Source organism: Ixodes scapularis, unplaced genomic scaffold (assembly GCF_016920785.2).
Source record: "Ixodes scapularis isolate PalLabHiFi unplaced genomic scaffold, ASM1692078v2 PGA_scaffold2__306_contigs__length_199485367, whole genome shotgun sequence".
In the NCBI taxonomy this organism is placed as follows: domain Eukaryota; kingdom Metazoa; phylum Arthropoda; class Arachnida; order Ixodida; family Ixodidae; genus Ixodes; species Ixodes scapularis.
In genome coordinates this window covers 16,369,264-16,386,399 of record NW_024609857.1, presented here as the reverse complement: position 1 = coordinate 16,386,399, position 17,136 = coordinate 16,369,264, and the positions used below count along the sequence as shown (strand labels likewise).

Sequence of the window (17,136 nt, the reverse complement as noted above, 5' to 3'; positions counted from 1 at the left end):
TTTATGTCCACTGCCTCGCGTATCCTCGTTAAACAAAAACTAGAAGATGATAAAAACAGGAAAAAAAGAGAACGCCTTTGTTCTATACACGTTTGCAAGTCCGGTCTCAGAGCGCCGCCATCTTCCTCAGTGGGGTGCGCTCTCGGGAGAGGCCATAATCCGATTACGACGCCTTAGCAAGGCTTCGTAATCGGATTATGACTGGTCCAAGCGCACCCCAGACAGGCAAGATGGCAGCTCCCTGAAGCCGGACTTGCAAACGTGTATACATCAGCGTAACCCGACACGTTTTTTTGACCATTTTATTTCTATCCCTACTGTCTCTCCACCCCCGCCTATGGGACGACCGACATCTAGGCTAACATAAGGCAGGTAACGTCATGACCCCGTTAAAAAAAGAGAACACGATGGCGGCAATTTACGCGCAAAGCCAGCGAGCAACCACCAGAACATCACCTCTATACAGTTCCTCGCTCAAAATAAATCAAGCACCAAGCCGCGCTACTTTACGACAGCATATAAAACAGAAAAGAACCCTGCAGTAACAGCAATGTTACGCTGTGGGGTGACAAAGGATGTCCGCGTAGTAACTCCGTGCCCGTTTACCGCACAAAATAAAAAAAAAATAAAAACGTACAAAAAGAGCGAAATCGGCAGGTCAGACGGGGTCGGCCAACGACACTGTAGAGGGCGTATGCTAGCATAGAGCGCACCACGGCTCGGCGGTTCGTAGTAGTATGGCAGCTGGTTGAAGTTTTCAGCTCAAACGACCCACATCCTTCCGCCCACGTGGCTGCGTTTCCGCCCCGTCCGTGTTGCGTCCGCCGCATCGCATCGCATCGCTCGCTTCAGTTGTCTGGTTGAGCAGCGTGTAAAGTTGCATTCGCTGTGCGAACCGGTTTCAGGTCGTCCGGTTCTCAGGAGGGGTTGGAGGCGCCATACCTCTGACATTTTTCGTCTCGTGTCGAGTATATACGTCTTTTCGTGGCAGGGCCTCGCAGAGATTCATTCATTCGCGCGAGCTAGTCACTGCGCCAACTTGAAAAACGCAGGGCGGGATAAGGTAATCAGATGGTAAGATAATTAGGTCCCGAGCATCTAATTATTGCTCCACGGCAAAATAAAAAAAAAATGTATTTTACAAAAAAATTAGGTAAATTAAGTTTATTTGATTAGAATAAGCTTAATTATATTTAAATCACTGTAGCTAGAACATAATGATTATTTGTCTCTACGTGTACCTGAAACATCACAGATTTATTGATCACTTCTTCCGATGACTAAAAAGAATTTGGAAGAAACCCCCCCCCCCTCCCCCCCCCCCCCCCATTACGGTAAATTTAAACCACACTTTAATTAACAACTTCCATTCTTGTAAACCCCGCCATGCTAGAAAAAAAAAAAAAAAAGCTTTATTTACTTTTTCTGGTAACGTTACGATTTGATATTTGCGATAGGACATTACCCAAAGCGGGGGTCACACTGCTTATACATCATACAAAAGATAGTCTGCATACAGATTCGAATGCGAGTCACCGAGAGATCCGTGCTTCGAATGCCGCGGGGCAATGAGTTCAAAGGGCAAAAGTAGGGCATGCGGCATTCGAACCACGGATGTTGCGGCATTCGAACCACGGATGGGCAGCGGCTTAACAGACAAAAAAAGGAAGGTAGGAAAGGAGCTCGATGTTTCGATTTGCTCAAGAAAGGCACCGCCTTTTTTGCTCGTGTATACCAAATAAAAAACTTCCTTGCTCGATAGATGATTCTTTGATTTAAAGACGAAACAATTGTCCATAAAAAACACGAAATAATAAACAAAAAAAAAATTTCGAGATCGTTTTGTTTTTGTTTTTTTAAAAAGTTTGATTTATATTATTATGATAGTACAGGAAGGGTTTAAATCGCGATTTAAATAATTATATTAAAACACGCTTTAAATGTTTAAATGTTTATTTTCCACATTGCTCCACACTCAACGAAATTGCGGCATCAGTTAACACACAAACAAACGTTACTAGATTAGCTCAGTTGCGCAACTCCCTTGAAGGGGTTGTCTTGTTATTCTTGTTATTCGGATTTAGTATCTCTGGCACGAGTGTTCGTAACTTGCCTTTTTTTATAAACACGCGGAAATATATATATATATAAACTGTATTTTTATTTTTTGGCACGCGCTTATCAGATTTTATTTGCCTTGCAGATTCCCGCGGTAATCTTAGATCGAAATAAAGCGGAGGTGATGGCTGTCTCCGCGTGCTCGTGGGTGGAATCGTTTTGTAGGGCGCGGTCATACCAGGGAAAGAAAAAATGTGTTGCAATGAACGCGCCAAATATTTCCCTTTCACCTTTATAAGCTATATCTCCGCAATAAAACAAAACTAAAAAAACACCACAAAAACCTTCTCTTCTTTTTTTTTGCATAGAAGGTAGATCAAGACGCAGCAACAGTTTACACACCCAGACATTCCTCCCTTCTCAATGTTTTTTTTGCATTGCATGCAGTTTCCATTTCCCTCCCGCTCTGATATCACGCGAGTTGAACCCCTCTGTTGGATTCCTATTCGGTCTGTTTCCGCGCGCGTGTATTTGCGTGTGTATGGGCGTATCTGATTTGCTTTCTCCGCCGGTGCTTTTGAAAGCCCACCGCACTGGGGGAACTTTTATGATGTGATAATATATACTATATATATTCTTCACTTAATCCTTTCTTTTTTTCTTTTTTTTTACCCAAGGTCGGTGTCTTTATTTGATTACTAGCGGTGTTTAAAAACAGTTCAGAAGTACGAAGGTTTCGAGAAGTATCGTCTGCCCTTTCCTTAAGCAAGATCCGGTCGTATAAAGGCGATCATTAATCAAATAAGCGGCCGAGGTTTACGTGAATAAATAAAAGCTACCAGAGCGGAAACCTCCGTTTTTTTCAAACGACCGCGAAGAGCTAGTCCCGAGAGACATTTAGCTTAATTACCAAACCACCATGAAGCAAAGCCAGCTGCAACTGTATAGGGAGTATTCACTGGCGGCCATAGCTGTGTGCGCGAATGCTGAGCTCGTGCTGATGTCGAGCTTCCACAGTTCTTTTGCAACGTGCATTCCGCACCATCGAGAGTGCCGGTCTTAGCAGCCTATTGATGTGAGCTCGTTCTCAGCACGCGCTCTAAACAGCACCCACAAATATGGCGTCTAGTGAATACTCCCTATAGTTACAGGCGATGCACGCGTTGGCGCCTGTCTCAAAACCTCTTCTAAAGCAAAAAAAAAGTAACACAAGTTGCACGTGCGTTTGTCAGTGCCTTCTTGAGGTTATTTACTTTGAATATATTATACAGATAAGGATCCTGTACGTTGAGCGCGTGTACATACATTCCCAGCATCCTGCTTGGTACTTGAATAATATTGAGGAAGTTATATTCTTTGCTTCATGACTATTGCACCGATCAAAATGACGGAATATATTCATTCATTCATCCATCCATTCATTCATTCATTCATTACACACTTAAAAACCCTATTCAGGAACATTACATAAAAGGGGGAGGGGATGCATTCCAAAGATGTAGAGATCATGAACTACGAAAACAAACAAAGTAGTTGTCAACTAACAGTGCTAAACAGGAAAGTAGAAGCAAAAAGAAAAAAGTGAACACAAGACTTAAATAATCCATGAACACAAATGAGAAATCGGAGCCTTTCTAAACAAATCGGGGTCGCCTGTTACTACTATGTCGGAGAGAAGGCCATTCCAGTTTATGGCGATCTGTGGAAAAAAAACGATTCGATAAAATAATTTGTGTTCCCGGAAATTCGAGATAGTTGGCACGAGTGGTTATTCGTAACAATGCTCCATTAGGAGTAAGCAGGAATGAGTCACGGAGGCGTAGATAATGATAATGAATTTGATTAAATAGAGTTAAACGTGATATCTTTTGACGTGCGATTAAAATCGGAATATTTAACTGGCGTTTAAGGGCGGAGATACTGGCAGTTTGGTTATAATCATCGAGGACAATTCTTGCTGAGCAGTTCTGAATTGACTCGGGCTGGTTTATGAGATAAATTTGACCAGGGTTTCCATATTGCTGATCCTTATATTCTAATTTCGGTCGAACACATGTTTCGTTGGCCATTTTAGGTAGATGGGGAGGTGCTGCTTTAATGTTCCTTTTTATGTATCCGAGAGTGCGCGAAGCTTCTGCTGTGGTGGTTTCGGTGTCACTATTTCAGGATATATTGGTTTAGGTGTGACTATTTCAGGATATATTACAGCCTAAGATATTCATAAGAGGAGAGAGCTTCGATAATTTCAAATTCAAGAGAAATGAAAAAAAAAAATGGATCTTACATTTTGTGCGCGTGAAGCGAAACAGTTTACATTTTGAAATATTTAATGGCATAAGGCATTTAGACCACCCGACATGCATTTTTTCAAGGTCACTTTGGAGATGTAGATGGTCGTTAAATAAGCTGATTTCGCGATATAAAACACAATCATCAGAAAAAAAGGCGGATACTAGAAATAATAGAAGTGGGTAAATCATTCATAGATATCAAAAATAGTAAGGGACCCAGCACTAATTCTTGTGAGTAGCGTGCATGCAGTTAGATTTGTGGCCGTTGGCGACAGTGAATTGTATGCGAGAGAAAAAGAAATCGCGAATCCAAGTGATTATACAAGGGTCAATCAATACCAATGGAAACAAGTCTGGAACTTTAGCCGATGATCAGGAACTTTGTCAAATACCTTCAAAAGCCCCTAAAAAAATGTTTTTTTTTTTTTTTTAAGCAGTCTTCTTGGAACACGCGTATCAAGAAATAAATTTTACGCGGACAGAAATTTTACAGAGCAATATTGACGGCCAGAGATTTATTTTAAATTCTGCGCGCAGAGCACACGACGTCACGGAATGGTCCTTCGCTCTTTCGACCTAAACGAGATGGTCATTCGTTCTTTCCACATCAGCGTGAAGGCAAAACCGATCCACCTCTCCTCCACGCGCCCGAAATGCCGAGAGGGAAAACGAGTGGAAAGGAGGTGACGACAATATTGACGTCGTCTCGCGTCGTCAAAGTTGCTCTAATTTGTTTTGTTTTTTTCGCGTAAAACTAATTTTTAGACACGCCTGTCCCAACCAAACTCTTTCTACAAAACTTTTTTTTTTATTGTTCTATTCAGGGGCCCTTTAAGAAAATCAAGAAACAAATTATCCGCTTGGTTCTATGAGTCAAGGTTGGATAGTAACTACCTAATGAGTAAATTCTAAAAGTTGTGTCTCACATGAGTAGCCCTACGGAATCCGTTCTGATGACTGTAGAAAAAATGGGTGGCTTCTAAGTGCGAGACATTGTGAGAATATAATATGTGCTCGAGAAGTTTGAATGCAATGCAGGTTAATGATATGGGACGGTAATTTGAAGGTACAGTGCCCGATCACCGGTTTTAAAGACTGGAATCGCCTTCCCTAGTTTCCAGTCCGAGGGTAGGCAACCCTGTGGTAAAGACTGGGGAAGAAGTAGTGTGAGCACTTCACTGGGGATATCCTTTGTGTTACTGATGATTTTTGGGTTGTCAGGACCGCAAGACGAAGTTAGGTTTAATGATTCAATGAAACGAAGTATACCAGCAACAGAAATATTGATGGGAGTCGTCGACTCAAAGCCGGGTGAGGGAAAGCCAGGAATATGTCACCGCTTTCATTCGTGAATACAGTACATAAATGATAATTTAATACCATAGCGCAATCTGGCTCAGAAATCGCGGCTCCGTTTTCATTCTTCAGTTTGATAGTACGAATGCTATCTCTGGACAAAAATATTTTCGAAAAGCTTTGACATTTTTTCTTGAAGGATTCTAGGTAAGTCTACAGTAAATAATTTATGTCTTGACAACCGGGCACTCTTGGCATAGTTCTTAAGGCGCATGAAATATTCATTCCAAAGTAAGTTAGCAATTCCCACGCTTTGATACCGATCAAAAATCCACGCCGTGTGGATGTGTTTAGCGAGTGCATCGTGCGTGAGATCGTATCTGCCTCTGGAGCACCTTTTTACTTTACTCTTACCACTGTAGTTGTAAATTGCCGCATTCGCGGTCCAGAAACGAGTTTGATGCAGTGGCGACGGAAGAAGGGGGTCGGCGCTTGAAGGGGGCCTTTCTTGTGGTATACACGCCAAAGGCGCGAATAAGCACAGACCGAGGTGGTGGAATTCTCGTGTAATCGCATGAGGCTACAATGGAGCGATTCGCAGTAAGTATTCAATTGTTTTAAAAAACAAAACAATGTGTGCTATTTGAGACATTCAGCAATTCTTATAAACACAACACTTCACACTTGTTATAAAATAGAGAAAATAAATACAAAAATTATTCCGAGTTAGGCTCTTCACTGACCCATAAAAATTATACTACGCATGTTACTGGACCTTATGCTTGGGCCCACGCTGTGTTCTGTAAACCGCCTTACCTGTTGGCGCAGTCTGACCTTTGAGTAGCACCAAGATGTTAGCAACTCGCCGGTACAGCTGGACGGTCCAGAGCTCCGCGGGGCCGATATATGTATATGCAGCAAAGACATTCTACGCGCGACACACCCTCAAAACATTCCTACGGCGTCTATTCTTGATCGGTATCCAGGCGTGCGAAGGCACAGAGACGAAGCGCTTCGGCGTGCCTAGGAAGCTTGATCACGCCGCGAGACCGGCGAGACTTGCGTTTGACGAGTTGTGCCTTTTTTCCGGCAGTGCTGCTCTTTCGTAAACACTTCAACGTGTTCTCAAAGACAAATATCATCGTATGCACATGGTTTTAAAAAAAGCTTATTCGGCGAATAACGGCGAATGAGTAGAAAACGTGTCGTCGAACACACTGCAGCCTCTGCAGTGCCGCAAAACGACGACTTTCTTCGTCGCAACATGGCCGTCCGGTGGCCGCATTCGCAGAGCGGGGAACCGCGATCCAGCAACGCGGAGCGCAAATTCGTCTGCCTCTTGCACCAGGCTCCTGGGGTTGCGGTGACGTCAGAACGACGACGAGCTCTGATTGGCTGATTGCAAAAAATAGTGGGTAGGCCTCAAGGCATCTAGCATTGAGGTCTACCCACCATTCTTTCAATCCAAGCCAATCAGAGCTCGGCGTCCCTCTGACGTCACCGCAACTCCTGCGCAAAAAAAAAAGCAGACGACTTGCTCTCCGCAATGCGCCCGGCGCGAGACTAAGAGCTTCGTCGATAATTACGTTGGTTTACATGTCTGGGCATGTTGGTCGATTCCACTTCTCATTTCACAGTCGACTGTCAGACAAAAAAAAGGGCGGGGATAAGGTCATCTAGGGAGTGCCTGGCATAAAGAGAAAGAGAGAGCGCTATAGGAGTAAGAGTGGTGTGATCTTCTGTTGTTTTGTGAGGCCGATGACCACCGCTTCTCCCGCTCTCTATGCCCTCCCTTCCCCTGGCATCGACGAATTTTGAATTTGATATGAAAGACTGTGACACGACGATCGATGACCCGTAAACCCCCGCTTTTTCTTTCTGGTCGAGTTTTCGGTCATGAAGTGTCCGTCGTCTCCATGGCCATCTCTTAATGAGATGTCCACAATTCAGGGCATTAAGGAGAACGGAAACGTGGAGTTCAGTGCACGCTTTGTTTGACAAAAGAACACATATTGTCATCAGCAAGAACAACCAACCCTAATCTACGGAAACACATCAGGGTAGGCTAGGACACCTGCTTGACACGTTGGCTGTAAGCTAAGTTTATCTTTTCTCGCGAATAAAAGGCGAAACACCCGAGTCAAAAGGGAGCTCTCGTGGATCGGTTCCTTACCTACGAATCTCCGGAGGTAGGCGCTGCTACTATGCGCACCGCTAGAGCTTTGTCTGCACAATTCCAGGGATGATTTCCGGAGACCGTAAGCTAGCGGGATGGCGGGTGGGGTTGCAGCTTTCGGTGCCTTGTCAGGATACAGGGGAAATGATTGCATCTACACTCTTTCTCTTAAATACAATATTTTATTTTTACAGGGGCTACCATAATACGGGCGTATGAGAAATGAAAAGTAGTCTCACAGAACATTTTCTTAAGCATCAAACTTGTTTCTATTTTTTTTCTTGAGAAGTGTACGGGAAAAGTAACGCGAAAGTAATTTGTGACGCAACCAATAATATAATCCGTTACTTTTCAGCAAAAGTAATTTATAACGGTAATCAATTACATTTGAGGATCGGTAATTGTAATTGTAATCAATTACTTTTTTTTTTTTTTTTTTTAAGTGACGGGCACAAGTCTGCGTATACCGGTAAGGTGACGTGCCCGGTTGCCAGACGAAGTTCTTGCTGTCGACAGAGTTTGGCAGCTTGGTTGTTGGTGCCGCCGAGAGGATCGAACAGAGTCATGTTCCGACTTTGTCCCCGAGCCGTCACAGACGAGATTGTTTCCTAGCAGATCGCCGGGAAGCGCCGATGACAAAATGCTGTATGAGATGGAGGGGGAGAGGAGGTCCCAGCAAAATGGAAGATTTCGGGGGGGGGGGGGGGGGGGTGCCCCATGACCCCCCCTGCTACGTGCCTGTCCACCATCAGGTACGACACCTCGTTGTTTGTAAACATGGGAGTAGTGACCCGAAATGGGCGTTTAGTCAGCCGAGAGATCGCATTCCCACAACGAACGGCGATCGAGCATGTAGCATTGTGTCGTGTAGATGTACTCAAATAATTCAAAAAGATATATATATATATATATATATATATATATATATATATATATATATATATATATATATATATATATATATATATATATATATATATATATATATACTAATAAAGGGGCCCGCCCTATTGAAAAAACCAGCTTAAGCTGGTCCCAGCTTCAAGCTGGGTTATTGCCCCAGCATGCCCAGCTTGGCATGCTGGTCATGCTGGTTGATCTGGTCATACTGGTCATGATGGTTGATCTGGTCCCAGCTTCAAGCTGGGTTATTGCCCCAGCATGCCCAGTTTGGCATGCTGGTCATGCTGTTAAACTGGTCATGCTGGTGAACTTCCCAACCAGTTTAACCTGTTTAAATTAATACACAGAATAAAAAAGCCAAGCTCGTCAGAAAAGCCAACTCGGCATCCAATTTATTATTTTCGTACTTGCGGCAGCCTCACATGAACTCAAATGCTACACATCCTCGGCGCTGACACAGTACTAACCGACGCACAGATTCTCGGTGCAAATTGTCTACAATGTTAATAAAACCAGATTGCTTATCTCTCAACACGAAAAAAATACTAGACACAGGCCAAAAACAGGCAATAGCAGACGAAAATACTACACGGACGAGAGGCGAACCTGGGTCCCGCCAGCGATGGGGGCGAAGCGGCAACTTGCGTGGTCGGCAGAGGCGAGGAAATCCGTGTGGCTTGGATGGCATTGGCGATACTCCTCGGCACCGCCGTCATTCTTGGGCACACACACGTTCGAAGACACGAAGCGACGCCGCAGTCGGGACGTCTGACATCTTCCCGCACTGAACGGACTGCCGCTCGCTGTCTTCTCAAAACCCGCTTCGCTTGCACCGTCGTTCAACTAGTCTCCAAACAACGCGCACACAGCCGTCCCTTCGATCTGCCCTCTGCCCAAGCTATCCAAACGCGTCTTCGATTCTCCGTTTCTACCACTCTCTCTCTCTCTCTCTCTTTTCTCGCACACAAAGGTAGCTTGCAGCGCGCCTGACGCGCCCGGTGGTCTACCAAAAACGAGAGGACAAAGAACAGGACGTGGCCTCGTTCCAGCAGCCGACCTTGTCGCGCGCGCTCCCAGCAATGCCAGTTCGGCTATCTCTAGCCGACCTTGGCGTGCGCGCTCCCAGCATGACCAGCTTGACCACCACGATTATTATTTCGACCAGATTCACCAGCTTGTCTCCCAGCATGACCAGCTCGTCTCCCAGCTTGACCACATTGGCTCCATGGAAAACCAGTTTGACCAGTTAAGACCAGACTGGCTCCCAGCTACACCAGATTGAATCTAAAACCAGATTCGAGTGAGACCATGCTGGTTTTTACTTAGACCAGACTGACCAGCTTAAATTCCAGCTTGCCCAGCTTAAACCAGCTTGATTGCCAGCTAAACCAGTTTAATTACCACATTGACCAGTTTGACCACCTTGATTACCAGCTTGACCACCTTAATTACCAGCTTGACCAGTTTGATTTTCATGCTGGTTTTTCCAATAGGGCGGTGGCGGCCCCCAACGAGGTTTCGACAATGGATCCGCGCGAAGGAACGCCGTCGTTCCATTGACGCACTCGCCGACCCTGGTCTAGCTAATATCAGCGGGGGAGCAATTCCTTCATCAAGGGCGCTTTGCCTGTCGTCTCTGGCGTGTCGTCGTCACAGACAGCGAAAATTTAAAAAGAAAAAAAGAAAAAGCAGCTTATCCGCACCCTGTCAACATAAAACAAAAAGCCCAGATGAAAAATTGAAAGAAAAAAAAGATCAACGACTTAAAGGCATACAATTAAGAAAGGGGTGAGCCTAGATTGCAGATTGGAGCTACCAGTCATTGTTGTTACAAGTTGAGCGCCGCCCCAAACAGCCCGAAGCGAGGCCCTGCCTCAAGGGACAGCACGCATCAGTTGAGCTCGTAAACGAATGATAAGTTACTTCGCCGCAGAGTTTCTTTTTCTTTTCGTCTTTATCTCTTACTCCCCACCTTCTCGCTGGAAAGATAAAGAAAAAAAGTGTCGTTTGCATTGGGTGAGAGAGGAATGCATAAAAAAGGCTCAAAATGGGCCAAGGTCTTACTTGTCCGGGCTATCCCATTTAATAGTGTTTTATCTCGTTTTATTCTATTTGCCGTCTTCCGCCGAGCGAGCGTTCTCCTTTCAACAAAAAAAGACGCTACACACACGCACGCACACAAACAAACACGCAGCATACACGCACACAGACAGACCCATACCCGTACACGCACACACACACACACACGCCAGAGGGCCCAGTCAACACTCGAAGACTGGCTGATGGCACACGAAGAGCTCTCCTAGGAAGGCCAGCGGGTCAACGGCGGGAGTCCCCCTCGCACCCCTCGATCGCGGGCTAACCCGGAGTAAAGTTAGCGCGCTTAGCTGGCCCGGTTAGCAGGAAGGAAGCCTCCCAACGAAGCCCGAAAAAGCGAAGCAGGAAGTGTGACCGATGACCCAACCTTGAAAGGGAACCAGCGGCTACGCCAACTAAAAAAGATCGGGGACAACGCGCACACAGTGTGCGAGGCCGTACCACCGCTTCCATCGCGCGCTCGTCCGCGCCCGTCCTTAGTGACGTCACGGCACCACGTGACGGTCTCGAGCCCCCACGTGACGACATCAAGAGCGTTCTCCGGGAGCGGCGACCGACCGATCGGGCGGAGAGCGCGCGAGGGAGCGATCGCAGGAGCGCCCAGACAGTTCGCCGGTGGACGTTGTCGGTGTCGGGTCTTGTGTGAGCTGGTGCCGCCGCCGCGTCGGAGGAAGTGTCGCTTCGAGAGATTCTCCAGTGGATGCGCTCGGGTTCTTCTTCCTCATCCCTGCTCTGCTCGCTTGTCTGTACTCCTCACGCGGAAGAGGAATCGCTCCAGGTGAATCCAGCTGGGATGCCCCAAGCGAGGTGAGGAGCCTCATTGGGTTGTTTTCTTTTGCGACAACTTTAGTACTCTTCTTTTCTTTTTTAGTTGTGTCGGAGTTGTTGTTTGGAGACGGGGTATGGATGTTTAGAAGCTGTCGTTGTCGTATGCGGGATTGTTCATGTCGTTGTAACTTTGTTGTAGATGTTGTAAATTTACATATTTCTGGGAGGGGCTCGGGGTGGGGGATACTATAGGCTTCTGTACTTTGAGACTGGTTGTGAGGATAACTCCTGCAAATGAGTTCAGGTTTGTAGGAAGGTTTTGGTTTAGACCAATAAAGATGTTAATTGTCCCGGTTCCCGTCACTGATTACGGAAGCTAGAGCCGACATGTTGTGTAAAAACTATCAAATGAAGGTTGAAATGAGCGTGTGTATTACTAGTAGTAAAGTTCAGGGCGCTCTAGACATCTAGCAGCGATCGAATTAATGGATGGGAAAAAAATACTTTGAAAATTGCATCGAAACATAAATACAAAATAAATTGACAACAATTATTTTCATTAAAAATGCAATTACAATTTTTTTTACAAAAAAAAATATTTAAATTCAGAATACAAACACAACAAGGGCTGTTTGACCATTTGCAAATACTCTTTCCAATTGCATATGGTTTCCATTGTTTGGCATTTTAATTGAACCTATCTACAACCCCGAAAAAAAAACTGCCTAGGACAAAAAATAAAGAAGGAATACTAGAGTCTTTAGTTTACGACAATTAACTTCTTATAAAGAAATTCATGACAGTTTTATAAATACAATACGCTTGGCGTAAGATAGCCACCTACAACGTCACGAAAAACAATGCGTTTTCAGTATATTACAGTGGCGAGCTAGAAAATTTTGAACATTCAATCAAACTTACGGCGCCTTTTAACCAACAATGCGACTTCTTCAGGACTCAAAAATGGAAGTAAGGAACCAAAGAAAAGGTCGGTAATCCCAGCATCGATTTAGTGTTTTTTTTTTTTTTGTTTTTGTTTTTCTTCTATGTTTGATCTTCACTTATACGTCAAGAGCACGTACCACACCGTTGTTTGAGCACTCAAACAACGGTGTGGTACATGCTTTTGACGTATAACTCACATCGCGAATCGAGTGTTCAATATTGTATTTGATCACAACAATTGTGCCTTAAATACCCGATTTAACTACAAATTAAATAAAAATACTCCAAATATTTGAGTTACGTATTTTAAATATACTTGCATCTGAAACAGGCACGTAGCCAGGATTTTGTTTCGGGGGGGGGGGACCCGTCCATGACAAAATGCTGTATGAGGGGGAGGGGGGGAGAGGAGGTCCCAGCAAAGTTAAGGATTTAAGAATTTCGGGGGGGGGGGGGGGGGGGGGGCAGGCCCCATGGGCCTCCCCCCTGGCTACGTGCCTAATCTGAAATGCTGTCCACCCCTACAAATCAAAATCATGCAACCAGGAAAAATAAAGAAAAACATCCAGTGTGATACTCGATATATTGAAAGAAATGTTTCGTGTATAAAGGAATAAAACCCGACAAACAATAAAAAAAAACTGGAGAACTGATGTATTTTAAACTCAAGACATCACTCGGAAGGGAACATACACTGTTCTATTGCGCACAATGTATTAGGCACCGAACGTCACATACAATAAATTATTGAATTTTTCGCGAGCCACATAAACGAGCAGGTATACGATTAATATCAATTCCCCGCTTCCAGCTTCGGGGACAAGTTATAAACCGCGCCGTGGAAGTTGTAAGCACCGCGGCGGCTACAAACAGATTAAACACCCACACGGCGTCGAACCTGGCAGAATACTGCACAGCGCGTAAAACCGACCGCCGTCGCCTCGTGCCGCTTACAAATTCCATCCCCGGCCGAAATGAAACAAACTGTTTGGAGCTGGTAAATGTATAAAACGTGGGTGGTGAGCCGATATAGGAGCGCTTCTATTTCTGTCAACGGCATAGGCACGTGTTCTCTTCTGCCTGCACCTGACATCCGAGCGCGTAAGTTTATCGCCTGCCATAAAACGCTTCACTTTTATACACCGCGGAAGCCAGACAGCGTACCCCATATAGATAGATGTTCTGACAGCAGAAGGTTAAGGAAGTTATTGACGAACTATCTCTCCACGGGTCGCGGTGCCGCCGGGGCTGAGATCCGCTCCGATAGCAAACCGAAACTTAAAAACCCGTCGATTTTGTGCGGTTTTTCAGAAAAGTGTGAAATGCTTCGCGTGCCTTCTATCGTTCTGCAATTTGTTAATTTAGTGGTTTTCGATGATGCTGAGCAATTTTCTAATTTAAACCATGCCCTTAAACACAATATTAAAAAAGTTAATTATGCAAAATTAATTAACAACTTAATTCTCCCGGACTTTAATATTTCTCCTAAATGGGACCATGGCCCAGAACCAAAACGCCACAAGCCTTTTTACGTTGCGATGAGTAGTTTTCGCAGGAGCGGTTTGGTCTGCGTTCTCTGAAACACCCTGATACAGTACTGCGATCGGGAACGCGCGGTCATATCACCTGTTTCCTGGTTCCGTGTTTGACGTGTTTTCAGTGTAGTAAATTTACGAATAACGTCCACCCCTTTTAGAGTAATGGAGTTCAACTTGTTCTTTCATTAAATAAAAAACACGAAAAAAAAAAAAAACTGGCATGGGTAGAGTTTTAGAGCCGCAGTATATTCATTATGCTTGTACATCATACAAAAAACATATTGTTGCTGCCGACAGCATAATCTGCGGATACGCGTCAAGAATGTTCGAAGCATGTTGGTTTCACACGTATGTATTTTTCGAACACGTCTGCAGACGGTTCCTGTACGACCCATGTGACAGGACTGGCATACACAAAAAAAAAACACTGTAACGAAAAATACTGAAAAAAAACACTAACATCATACAAAAGACAATCAACCCTGTCTACAGATTGTCGTTTGTCAAATGTATTAGTGAAACTACCGCGGTTCAAGCGTTATTGGTGACAGCGGTCGATGGCAAAAGCGCCGCGTACTTTTTAACTTAGGCTTTTCGCAAGCCAACACTAACAATATCATACAGTCTTGCTTTATCTTCCCACTCGTTTCAACGGCCTTAAACTTTTTTAAAAAGGAGAAAAAAAATGGGGCAACGCCGATAAACTTTTTTTGCTCGTTTGATAAACGATGCGCTCGCTTTTCTGGCAGCACTGTGGCACTGCAGCATCTTCGAAACGTGTCAAGGTTCAATTCAAAGCTTTCACGCTAATCCGTTGCGACACGTGGAGTCCTCATGACGACCCTTCGATTGGTGGGATAAATGGATTACTCGTCTAGGTCGTACACGACCGAGCACCGTAAAGAATCAGCCTTTCGATAAACTTGGCGTCGCGGATATCGCCCACTTCAATGCACGCGGGGAAACGATGTAGAGTTTAATTCTGGGGCTGGACACTGCGAAATATGTCGCAAGGAATCCGGTGGTGGCTGTGATTGGTCGGCGCCCCGCTCGACCTTGGCGCCGTCCAATCACAAGCGATCGAATTCTTCGCCGATCTCATTCGCCGCGTGTTCAGATTAGAGCCCCTGCACGAGGTATATAAACTACGGTACAAGTAAAGTTTCTTTACAAGAGATTCCCCCTACTAAAGACCCTGGATACCACTCTTTACAAATAACGACAACCAATTCGAATAACGAAGCACATTCCGCTGGAAAAAATGGCGCCATTCAGCTCAGTCTTCTGCTGTGCGCCGCCATTCGCTTCCTAGAACCTGCACCATCCCGAAGTCGGCCCTTCAAAGAATGTCGCTACTTAGTACTTGTAGGAAGCTCTTACCTATGAACTTTAATTAGTTCCTACGAGTAGCGACATTTTAGGAAGCGAATGGCGGCGCACAGCAGGAGAGAGAACTCAATGACGCCGGTTTGTTACTGTTTTGTTTAATCTATAGCTTTCCAGAGCCGTCTTTGTCTGCATTCCGTCTAGCCACCGATCTTTTTCTGTGGCCTTAACTTTCTTCTTAACTGAGACCTGCTCGTCCGTATCTCCACTATTAGCCCCGAGAAGTTCGCGTAGCGCCCCCTTACGGCAAACCGGGGTGACGTCACGGCGAGTACAGAATTTTTCCCCGTCTCGCCCCGCTCGCCCTGTGGAGGCTGCGACGACGTTAGCTGTCGGCGCGCTCGTTTCTATTGAATTTTTTCGGTCGTGTTTTTTGGAGGACGTGTGAATTTTTATATGTGGCTTTATTGAGGTATGGCCTGTAGCTGCAAGCGAAACTTCAACCAACATTTCAGGCATGATTGACAGGGCAGGCAATGCATGAATCGCAGCTGGTGTATGAAAGTAAAGAAATATGGCGACAATTTCAGGAGCATGACTATAGATCTACTCTCACACAATAAATGCTGTTGATGGTCTGTATAAATTGGCAGGTTATGGATACTATTTTTTTATATCTGTTTTTAAACAAGATCGCCGAAGCAAAAAAGCTGCATGTTGCTCGAGCAACATGTTAAATACTCTGGGCCATGGAAAGAAAATTACAAGTGAGACAGCCCAAGTACAGGGGCAAAGTAAAGAAAGAAGGAACATTCATTTTTATACATTGCTCGCATTTGACCTTTGCTGGATTCGGATAGTATTTCAATGTACTCCACTGATGGTATTTGTGGACTTGATTATATCATCACTCAAGTAATGTACGACAAACGTAAGCGAACGTGACTAGACCTTTATGAGTCCTTTAGCCTCTAAAATTGAGATTTTAGCTAAATCAAATTGCCCTGAAGCTAAAATACCAAAAGCTTTTCTCACTCAAACTGTCACCCTTCACAGGTTTTACATTTTCTGCTACTAATGCAGCATCTACCACTATAGCCGTTTCCACCTCAAGAACCGCAGTAAAACAAGTCCGGCTCCTCGCGGAGCATTTCTAATTTACCACTTTATGTGGATAGTTAAGATATATGTAGGTGAATTTTAGAATAGATATATGTTATCTTATCAAGACGCACACGTTCCGATCGTCAAAAGCACCGCTTTTTCCTCCGACAAGCAAATCTCGTAAGAACTACTTCGCGCAGCGTATGAACAATGCGTAAAACGTACTTTTTTCTTGAGGTGAAAACGGGTATAGACAACCGTTCGAATGCTTGCGGTTCCTCCTGTTTTTCTCTGTTGTCAGAAAGTCCAGCTGTAGGGAGTTTGGAGGCTGAGGAAGCTTTTGGGGACCTGCAGCAGTTTTTTTTAATGGGAAATGACAATTCAAACTAAACGGTGTATTTTCCAAATACACAAGGCTAGACTAAAGAAAGAATGTCAGGAAGAAGTATAAACATTCGAAATTACGGTACTATTGCTGGGAATATTTTGGGCAGTTCAATGCACCGCATACAGGCAACCGGGGGCAATTCGACCCTTTTTCCAGCTACCATACAAAGCAATTTCCAGTAATTGCACATCTTCTAGAAAATAAAACATGCCTGCATACGTGTATGAACTATGTAATTAATTCACG

The 17,136-nt window shown here is 44.6% G+C and overlaps 1 protein-coding gene across 2 annotated transcripts in view; it reads left to right on the top strand.

Moving 5' to 3' along the window:
* Positions 1 to 11,026: 11,026 nt before the first annotated feature.
* Positions 11,027 to 17,136, top strand: part of LOC115326717 (sodium- and chloride-dependent glycine transporter 1) — a 152,978-nt gene continuing 146,868 nt past the window's right edge. Inside the window, exon 1 of one of the 2 annotated variants that reach the window (XM_029987639.4) lies at positions 11,027 to 11,628. The gene's annotated coding sequence lies outside the window, so the exon portion shown is untranslated. The remainder of the gene's footprint in view (positions 11,629 to 17,136) is intronic. The other variant, XM_029987642.4, reaches the window with a different exon arrangement.